At 42.5% G+C, this 11,521-nt stretch overlaps 1 pseudogene; it reads left to right on the plus strand.

Annotated features, from left to right (window-relative positions):
* The first annotated feature begins 2,089 nt into the window (after positions 1 to 2,089).
* On the plus strand, positions 2,090 to 2,656 carry LOC100685219 (annotated as a pseudogene).
* Positions 2,657 to 11,521: the final 8,865 nt, after the last annotated feature.

The raw sequence follows: 11,521 nt of genomic DNA on the forward strand, positions 1-11,521 counted from the left end.
GGGTAGGGTAAGACTCTAAGCTCTTAGAGACCAGAGGCTGTCTTCTATTCTTTCAGTATCTTCAGACTCAACACAGGGATGATTTCTTTGTGGGGGACAAAGAAGTCAAGTTGGAAATGTGCCAGGATAATCTTAAATTCTTCTTTTTTGTGACCTATCTCTACTGGGTCTCTCTACCTGGTACTCTCCATCCTCAACATTTATAATTATGTCCCCTTCATCCTTCATATATTGACTGAAGCCTAGAGTTCCCCAAGTCTTTTCCATCACCACAGATGAGGGGTCCAGGATTCTTGGCTTTCACATACCTGTAGTACTTCCCTCTCCTCCAACCTAATGAAGACCATGAGCTTCTCTTCCATACATTTTTTAAAGACAGTTTGAAAGTACAGTTCATATTCTCTAGTCACTTATTTTAAAATTCCTTTATGTTGCATAAATATAAAAGGTCTTCTAATTTGGGATTTCTCTGTTTTTGTAATATGTGTTGTTCATCTAAGTTCCCTTTCTCCTTGAATTCTAGTTAGGGATCAGCCATTCTGGAATTAGTCAGTTGAAACAATTCCCAGAAGCATTAGTCTGTCTCATGGAGTCAAGCTTTGGTGATACAACACCAGTCCAAACATCTCTAGAAGCTAAAGGATCTGAATAGGAATGACTGGTGCCCCAAGTCTTTTTTTAAGTTTATTTATTTAAGTAATCTCTAAGCCCAACATGGGGTTTGAACTCATGACCCCAAGATCAAGGGTCACATGCTCTTCTGAGCCAGCCAAGCACCTGTCACCAGTCTTTTCTGAGTGGTAGTTAGCCAAACTCAGTAATTCCACCAAGTGTCCTTCCTTGGCTGAAGAGGTAGCTACTGGCATCTTTTGTTTCTCCTCCTTTTAAAGATTCAAAGGCAAAACTGTAAATGAATTCAGTCAAAGCTACTTTTAAAATCTTTGCTTTGGTAAGTAATATGAATGTAACTGGTTTAAAAGCAGCAATGAAATCTGCAAATAATTATTTTAAAATGCTTCTGGTGTGATATTTTTCTCCACTGGCACCAAGTGCGCTAGGGTCTGAAGATGGATCTAGTCTGAAAATGAATCAGAGGCAAAGGCATATCTGAAATTTAGAGCCTGGTTCTCATGCCAACAAAATAGTGCTCTATGTGTATGTATGTATATGTATTGTGTAGGTATACATGAGTGTCCTTGTATCTGTGCATGTGGTATGAGGGTGGATGTATACATGTGTGTCCACAACAGCATATGTGTGAACATGTATCTGGATAAGTATGCTATGTTTGTATATGTGTGTATACTGTGTGTATGTTCATTTGTATTTTGGGAAGTATGTATGTGTATTTGTACATTAATGCATGTATGTGTTGTGTGTAGGGTTTAGATGAATATGTTTATATGAGCATGCTTGTATGTATCTGTGCATTACACACTTGTATATACATATGGATATTTTGTATCTGTATATATGTGCATGTGTCTGTATTTGTATATCTGTAAATATGTGTGCAACTATGTATGAACACAGGAATATGTGTTTTTAGGTTTATGTTTGTATAAGTGTATGTGTATACTTAAACATATAATTATGTACATATTTTTGCATATGCCTGTGTATGCATCTGTTTGTGATACATGTATCTATGTGTGTTACACATTCACACACATAAATATCTGCCACAAGTTTCATGAAACAATATTTGCAACATTCAAGGCACTCATATTTTTTACCCAATGCTATTTTATTAACGAAATATCCAAGTCATGACTACCTAAATGATTTTTCTCACCTGCTAATGGGTTGAAACCACAGTCTCAAAAATACTGGTAGGAGTTAATAATAAAAGGACGTATTTGCTAAGCACCACTAAATACCAAGCACTGTACATACACTATTTCATTTAACTTTCATAACAATTCGATGAGGTAGGCAATGTTAATAGTTCCATTTTACAGATGAGAAAACAGTCACATAGGAGTTAATTAACATGTCACATGCCGGTGCTAGAATTCATAAGTTAATCACAGTTACAAAGCAGTCAGAATTGGCTCTTCCCCCAAGTGGCCTGAGGTCACATCCAGAGATGGTTCGCTACTCGCTGGACCCAGAAAACCCTACAAAATCATGCAAGTCGAGAGGTTCAAATCTTCGTGTTCACTTTAAGAACATGCATGAAACTGCCCAGGCCATCAAGGGTATGCATATCTGAAAAGCCACCAAGTATCTTAAAGATGTCACCTTGCCGAAGCAGTGTGTGCCATTCCGTCGCTACAATGGTGGAGTTGGTAGATGTGCGCAGACCAAACAGTGGGGCTGGACACAGGGTCAGTGGCTCATGAAGAGTACTGAATTTTTATTGCACATGCTTAAAAATGCGGAGAGTAATGCTGAACTTAAGGGTTTAGACGTAGATTCTCTGGTCATTGAGCACATCCAGGTGAACAAAGCCCCCAAGATGCGACGTAGAACCTACAGGGCTCATGGCCGGATTAATCCATACATGGGCTCTCCCTGCCACATCGAGATGATTCTTACTGAAAAAGAGCAGATTGTTCCTAAACCAGAAGAGGAGGTTGCACAGAAGAAAAAGGTATCCCAGAAGAAATTGAAGAAACAAAAACTTATGGCCTGGGAGTAAATTCTGCATAGAATAAATGCAAATAAAAATTTTTTAAAAAGCAGTCAGAATTGGAAGCCAGACACTGTGGTTGAAATGTCCCTAACTCATAGGTGATTGTCTATACTACCATGCCACCTATCTGTAAAAAGACCTCTTTGATCCCCTTACACACAGTTCTTGTCAAAAGTATATCCCTCTCCCTCACCTCCTTACTCAATTTCCCAGCTCTAGTGTCTGCTGCAGGGGTCATAGCTGGCAGCCTCCCTAACTCTGGCTACAATTCTTCAAGTGACTCTGGTACTGCTAACCAAGTTGATGGGCACAGATGTAGTGAAATCAGATGCGGCTCTAAGACGTAGTCATTATTCTCCAGCAACTTTCATTATCAAGCTTTTTCCTGCAATAACACTCCCATGTCTTTGGGGCCCCGTGAATCACAGGACTTAGGAGATGAGACCCAGCAAATCAAAGTGACTGAATCTTCCTGTTTTGTCTGATTGCACTATGGGCATAAATCCACTGGCCTTCATCATCTTTCTGCATCTCGTTTTGACAACTACTAAATGAAGATTACAGTAACTACAACTTTCTTAAGCCCTCTTTGCTGATTTCCTTTAGTTTTCATACTTGGTGATTGGACTTCTGTGTGTGTCTTTTTGTTCTCTCTCTCTCTCTCTCTCTCTCTCTCTGTTTCATATGCTCTCTACTTTCCATCTCTCTGTCTAGATCATAAGCTGCTCAAGGCCCAACCCATCCATCTCATTTCCTGGATGTTCCTCAGCCAGCTGAAGGAAGTGCTCTACATGCAAATTCCCCAGTGCATCTGTGCCTCACTCCATGTACTGAACTCCTATCCCCTACCTTGCACTGTGCTAAGAACTGTGGATACAGAGACCCAAAAAGACAGCCCCTGCCATTAAAGAGCTCAGTGCAACTAATACTCCAGGACACATCAGCAGTGCAGTCTCACGTGGCTTGAACATAAGGAGTCGTTGGCCTCCTATGAGGAAGGAAACCCCCTTCCTCAAGTGGTAACCCCCACTTGGCTTGATAGCACCTCACTAATATAAATTTCCTCTCTTCCAAGACTATCCTATCTTCAAAAAGCCCAATTCTTCTGCTTATCTTGGTTGGATGGGGGAAGGAGGGAAGGTCAAAAGGCACAGTTTAGCAAATATTGGAAAAGTATGTTTGGTGGCTCCTTGGCTGAACCTTTAACACTGTGAAGAGCAGCTGAAATGTGGCCATGAAGAGCATGGACTCAGAACCAGACCACTTGGGTTCTGCTCTCGACCCTGGTACTCACAGTATGGCTTCAGACAAGGGACCTATTAGCTCTGTACTTCAGTTTCCTAATCTACAAACTGCGAGTGATAATAGTACCAGCTTTGCAGGGTTGTGTTTAAATGAGTCAACCCGTGTGAAAGCACTTAGCAACATACCTGGCACATAGTAAGTGATGAATGGCTGCAAGCTTTCATTATTATTAATTTACTTAACACCCATTGCCCATGGTTTTGAGCCTCAGCCAAATTTCCAGGACTATGGGAAATGTCCCATCGTGCATGCTATAACATCTGCCTTATCTCATTTTATCCAGCATGGCTGAGGCCGTGAGAAAAGGAGGAGAGTGAGACGAACTTTAAGAGGTCAGACGGGCCTCGTGGGACATGGCAAGAAGTCTGGGTATTATTCCAAATATAATCACAAGTGGTCAGGAGCTTCTGCACAGGAGAGTGACATGATGTCATACGCATTACTCAAGAATCATTCAGCCTGCTACTGGAGCAAGTAAGATCACTTAGAGTGACCAGAGAGACCAGTTAGGAGGCTCTGGCTGTGGGCCAGGCTAGAGATTACATATAAAATATTGAGTACACACAATCACATTCTGGATATTTTTTGAAAGTGTAGCAACTGGATTTGCTGGTAAATGCCATAAACACACACACACACATTTTCTCTTTTGTAGAGTCAGAACAGAAGAGGCACACACTAGACCAAAAGAATATAATATCACTGAATTTTATTTTATTTTTTATTTTATTTTTTTAATATCACTGAATTTTAAGTGAATGCTGATGGTGGCTGTCAGAGTGCAGAATTCTGAAATGGTTTAGACAAGGGGTCCTGAAGAAAGCAGGCTTGTGGGGAATATTCAGGCAAGGGCAGGATCGTGTTCTATAATAATGATGATAGTAACAGCTATAATCTGCAGATCATGAAGTAAGGATCTGATGATGGCTGGCTGGGAAAAGTTACCCCTCATGTGAGAAAATGAAGAATAAGGGGTAAGAGCATAGCGGTTCTCATTATTTCTTAAATATGGAGCCAAAGAATTGGTGAGTCTTCTTACAGTGTAGGAAAGCTAAAATTAGCAGAAAATGCTTGTTTTTAAAGCTGCTTATGCTTTCCTAGCATGGACGCTATCATGCTGCTGCCAGTTCAAGGATTTTCATACTTAGCTATTGCCTTTAGATCTGAAAGGTTCATTCATCAGTCAAGGTTTAATCTCAGCTGTGAGCCAACACCGAAATGAGTATTATATAACATGCTTTGCACACTTTGAAAAGCACATGAGATTCTGGTCTCCAGATTAAAGATGAAGATCCAGGGCTGCCTGTACATTTGAGAGCCCTGAGCAAGGCTAATTATGGCCTAGTTTCACCTGGCCAGAAAGAACATTTTGCTGTATTCAGGATTCTAAGGACAAAGGAGAAGAATAACAAAGAGCCCCAAACTGGCTCTTTGGGCGTCCTGAAATCAGTGTTTTCTTAGAAGGTATTTAACGGACCTGAGCTTAGTAAATGGAATGTGCTGGTACTATGGGAGCAGTTCCTTTGGAAGGGCCATGCTCAAGTCTCCCAGCATTCCATTCACCAAGCTACCAGCAAACATTGGCACAAAGCTAAGGAAGAGTGGAAGAACAACTTGTAGCAGTAGGAAGAGTGTGCTTTTTAAAATGTGTAAAGCTTGCTATATAATAGACATGCTATATAATGAGTCAATAGGCAGTGGCAAACACACTGCCCAGATCCCGCTTCAAGGAAGGACTGGCTGCCCACCTGTGGGAAGTGTGCTCACACATGGCCTCCAGCTGTCAGCTCCTTCAGGGTCTGCCTCAGAAGCAGAGAGCTGCCTTGCCTGAGGTAATGCCTGCAGAGAGCAAAGTGACCTGAAGTGATGCCTTTCTCAAGACTGCCATCATCATCTGGCAACAGCCAAGTGGCCGAGGGCTTGGGAATAAAAAGGTCTGGGCATTTCAGCCTGTCACAGAGTAACTGTGAAGGGTAACACTTGCCCCAGGGCTCCTTGCTATACTGGCCTCTGTTGTAGTTGGACTCCTTCCTCTACTCAAGCGTGCTTCCTTTCACAAGTGTCAGTCCCTAAAAAATATCCTGTCCTCTAAATTCCATCTTAGTGTCTGCTTCCAAGAAACCCAGTGTAAAGAAGCTGGGGCTGGGAGTGGTCCAAGGAAGCAGGTAATAAGATAGGTCTTTGAAGCTGGATCACACACGGCCAGGGCAGTAAGGAGTATCCCCTCACTAGTAATAGGTGAGGCACAAATGGCTCCCACCCCAAAGTAGTGGTCTGGGTGTTAAAACATTCACCAGAACTGAGAGGGTGTTTGTGGCAAGGCAGGCACCAGTGGGCAAGATGTATCAAGCTTTTAAGGAGGAAATAGTCCTTACTTCTGAACCTTGTGAGCGTACAGAAGTGGTCCATCTAAGTAAGAGTAAGTTCTCCGTGTCATCGCCAGGACATAATTCAAAAGTCTCTATCCAAAAGGCAGCAGGCTCTTTCCTTAGTATCCCCCTCTCCCTCTCCTGACAACTAGACCTATAACTAAGGCTAAGTTGTGGCATAACCTAGCTGGGACGGCGGTGTTCCATATGGCAGAGGCAGCATGTACCACAGGACCTTGAGGAATGACACAGGGGGCTAGATTCGGAGGTTGCTTGATAAGGTGAGGGGAATCATAAAATTAAATATGAAGAGTTTGTTGACTTGTGAGTATTCTCCAGAGATACAGGATTCAACACCCTGGGGAGGACCCCAGGAAATGGTGTGAACTCCTTAATAGGATGGCTCCTACAAGCATAGAAAAGATCAAAGATCACCCAGTTGAAATGTTGAAGACTTTTGTTGAAGTTGAAATGCTAGAACTGGTAAGGCAGTCAGTGAATTTGTGTGGAGAAGTGAATCAACATGACACAATGGGTAGACTGTGATAGATACGGGAATGTGCTAACCCGTATTCTTCTCCAAAGAAGGACTTGTGACCCAGTTGTGAGTAGTGCAGTTGGCAGACAGGCTCAACTGTGGAGGAACTGCCTCATTTGAGGTGATACGTCCCATACATGGAGACTGAGGGAGGTAGAGCACAATGCCTAGCCATTTCAGCCTGCCACTGGGCAACTCCGACAGGTAATACTCTCTCCGGAGCTCCCTGCCTGGTTAGCTGAAACTCTGATGATCCTGAACTGTAATTCCACTTCTTCCTCCCTGCAATCAGTTTTTTCCTTGATCCTTTCACAAGCATTGATCCATAATAAAGGGCTTGCACCCTGAAGTCCATTTTGATGTCTACTTCCACGGAACCAAATCTGTGACTGTGTGGGGGGAGGGCCTATATCCTCAGAGGAATAGCTGAAACATCTGGGGATTTTATGAAAAGAGATAATTTCAGAATGACAGGAGAATTCTTTTTAAATTTATCAAGACTTGTCATAAGGTATCAGATACAGCAGAATCTATTAAACTTATTCTGGGAGCCCCCACAAGGCAAAAACTGAGTAGGTTTAATGGGAGGGCATCCCAGGCAGACTGAATTGGGCTCGATATAAATAGATAACTTTCTAGCATTTTCAATTATATGAAAAATGAAATGGCCTGGACATGAAATCCTGCCCTAAAGAATGTGCAGTAGAAAGTGTATGCATCTCAGGGTGATGGTAACAAAATTTCTTGCACTTATGGTGGGCAGAGGGCACAGACTGGACAACGTCTGACTTCTTTTCCTTCTTGGAGACTCTCTAGGGTCATGACATGGAGGTCAGTTTCTTTTTTTTTTTTAATTTTATTTATTTATGATGGTCACAGAGAGAGAGAGAGAGAGAGAGAGAGGCAGAGACACAGGCAGAGGGAGAAGCAGGCTCCATGCACCGGGAGCCTGATGTGGGATTCGATCCCGGGTCTCCAGGATTGTGCCCTGGGCCAAAGGCAGGCGCCAAACCGCTGCGCCACCCAGGGATCCCTGGAGGTCAGTTTCTTTTGTGTCTGTTTTTTGGGGGTACTTTCAAAAATTACAAAGGTAAGTTGTGCCATCTATAAATTTGAAACAATACAGCAGTCAAATATGAAAGTCTTCAATTTCCTCCACCCTTCCAGTCACACTGCCCAGAGGTGACCACTAAGGGTATTTGACATGTCACAGATAGTCATCTGATCACCTATTAATGTTCCAGGCACTGTGGTATACTTTACATATATGTGCAGATTTAACCCTCACCATCAACAGTCCTGTGAGGAAGGTACTAACACCCTTGTTTTACAGATGAGGAAACTGAGGCTTACAGAATGGCATGAGATTAGGATGTGATGCCAATTGGGTCAGGAGTCAAAACTACTTCGGTCTGACTCCAACCATGGGCCCCTAACCATGACATTATACAACCACAGACAAAATGGGGAGAGGAGAGCAGAGATAAACAAATATAGCCGCAACATTTATTTCTTCATGAAGGACCAGTGAGGGTTTCTGAAAATTTTCAAGGTGTTGATTGCCATATGCAACACACTGTGAATCCAAAATTTTAAATTGCAGTGGTATATCAGGTTCTAGGAAGTCACCTGGAATTTCTGCTACCCTGACCCTTGGAGATCCATTTCCACAACAGCGGCCTCTGGGGATCTCTGCTGGTTGCAAGTATAAGGTCTCCCTCTCTCCAGAACACAGCAGGTTCTTCCTATCAAACATGTACTCATTCTTTAAGAATCCACACATCTCTTCTTTTTTTCATCCCTGTTTCTCCACTCTTCCATTAATTCAGTCAGCCGACAGACATGCATTAAGCCTATATGATATCTGGGTTCTAGGGATCCAAAGACAAAGAAGCTTGCTGTCTACTGAGAGAAACTGAAATAGAAATGCAAGTAAAACACAATGTGGTTAGTGATATAATAGGGGTAATCTCAGGATCCTATGGAATTTGAGGTGAATCATACCAAATTCTGCCTGCATAGGAGACTGGTGGTCTGGAAATTTCAGAAATGCGGCAACACCAATAGAGTCCTGAAGCAGCATAATAAATATTCCAGGATCCAATGTACAGCATGGTGATGATGATTAATAGTAACACATTTGAAAGTATATGAGGAGGTGCACCTGGGTGGCTCAGTCAGTTGAGTGTCTGCCTTCCACTCAGGTCATGATCCTGGGGTCCTGGGATTGAGTCCTGTGTCAGGTTTCCTGCTCAGCGGAGAGTCTTCTTCTCCCTCTTCCTCTGCCCCTGACTCTCCACCACACCCCCAGTCATGCTCTCTCTCATGTGCATGTGCTCTTTCTCAAATAAATAAATAAAATCCTTAAAAAAAATGGAAGTATAGGAGGAGAGTAGGATCCTAAAAGTTCTAATACCCTGGAAAAAAATGGTAACTATGGGAGCAATAGATGGGTTAACTGGCCCTATTGTAGTAATCATTTTGTAATACATATGTATATGAAATTATCACATTATACAATATCATATGTAAATTATATCTCAATAAATCTGGGGTGGAGGGAGAAAAAGAAATATTTTAGAGGCACAGTAAGTTTTCTTAGACTTTCCTTACACAACTCTGGTAGTTCCTTCACACAAACTCACCATTCCTTGACCCACCACTCTTTAGCTCCCATACTCAATCTGTGTGGTTAGCCATCTCCTACTTGAGGCCCTGGGTATGCCTCGCCAAACACCTGCACTACTCTGGGGTTCATCTCTGATCTCCTGGTTCCACTGTTTTCCTAATATGGTCCTTCTACTGTGACCTAGAGTTGTGAATTCTCATGCCCCTGTTTTCCTCCTGGTAAAACCTCTTACAGACCCTTAGTCAGGCTGGACTCCAGGTCACAGTCCCACTGAATGAGCATACTGTGTTGCAACTTGGAAGGTAATGGGACCGCTGCAATCTAGAAGCACAAAACTATTAACTTTCTATTCTATCTAAAGCCAGATGGTCCATTTGGGATTAAATCTATGTCCTTGGCGTCTTCAGTGCTGGACTCTAGCCAACCGAGAGCTGAATGGCCTATTGTGGGCATACTACAAGTAATAACCTCAAGGCACTTCTATATTAGAGATAAGACAGCACTTTGTAATGAACGGTGTCAAGAACCCATTGGTAGCCATGTTGTGTATAATAAACAAGGAGCGTGTGCATTTGCCTCTCTAGAGCCACTTGAAGTCTGCCAGAAGAAAATATTTCAGAATCTGCTCCATGGGCACTGTTCAAGAGCAATATGATCAAGCAAAGTAGAGGCACTGAACACCTCAGGACTCCAGAGGGTCTATTTCCTGCTCACTTAATCTCTGGTTGTTTAATAGAAAGAATGTCTTATAATCATCAATGCAATGATTTGCAACTTGAGAGCATCTTAGTTTTCCAATTTCAGGGAACTAGAGCTATTTCAGGAAGGAGTGATTTTTAAGTTTTCCTAGACTTGAACCTAAAACTAAAAATAACTAGTAAAAATGAACACAAAATCAAAAGCTAAAATGTGGTTTACCTTCTGTTGCTATACAACAAGGCCCAGAGTACAGCAGCTCACCTATAAAGCCACACAGCAAGCAAGTACAATGTGAAATGTTTGCTTTTATGATGGTGGAAAGGCCCTGCCCCTTGCCCCTAAGTAACCCCCAATTACCATAACATTTTGCCTCTTTCTAGCTTCATACTTCTGAATATCATAAAGCATTTCAGCCTTCTAGAGCCCTGTAAGAAATAAACAATGAAAATGCTAGAAGGTATCAAAGCATGAACCCTTGCAGTTCTCATGTACCAGGCAGAGAGTAAATGAGGGTCACAGCTATCTTCTGGCATTGTATTCTGAGGAGGAGGTACTTTGAAGAGGGACAGGATACTGCCAAAGACATGGGCATTTGGCTGGCCTTGGTATGGCTAAGCCAGATATAAGACTGCACAAAGGCCTCATTGATCCTACTACTGTATTTGCCATTTTCAGAGGGGACCCCTTTTCTTAGGCAGCTTTGGAATCCAAATCTGGAGGCTGGGTAATGACAATTCTAAATATTAAACTGAAAGTTTCAGTTTCATGTCTACTCCATGGGTCTCTAGGTCAGTTGGCTTTCTTCAGACCCTCTGTGTGGTTCCTCTGGGCCTAACTCCAACAGCCTCCCTCTTCTGGGCTGGGTTGTAAGGTCACAACTCTGAGTCCACATGGATTCTGCTAAATTCTGCCCTGATTCCAAGAAGGAAACACACATCCAGTAAGGGCTAAAAGAGAGCTGCAAGATTTTGCTCACAAAATCAGGATCTATTTCTTCATGCTTGAAATCCCAAGCTTTTTTCTCCTTATTCGGCAAAAATAGTAACTGGGTCAAATATAGAAAACTCACCACCTCTCCCTTTTATTTACTTCTCCATCTGTGTACAGGCTTCATCAATGATGACAGCGGGAACTGGGTTGGCTTTGGAGCTCTGGTTTGTTAGCTATTTGATGTGAGGAAGCAGCTGGGAGAATGTACACACATGCCATTCCTAGGCTCTGCTCCAGAGGGCCCCGCCATTGGGCTTTTCCCCATTTGCCAAGTGAGAGACTGCTCTGGGAACTGGTTACAGGTCCCTTGAAGAGGTGCCTTCCTTAATTTGATTTTTTTTAAATCATGTATG

Source organism: Canis lupus, chromosome X, assembly GCF_011100685.1.
Source record: "Canis lupus familiaris isolate Mischka breed German Shepherd chromosome X, alternate assembly UU_Cfam_GSD_1.0, whole genome shotgun sequence".
Classification (NCBI taxonomy): Eukaryota; Metazoa; Chordata; class Mammalia; order Carnivora; family Canidae; genus Canis; species Canis lupus.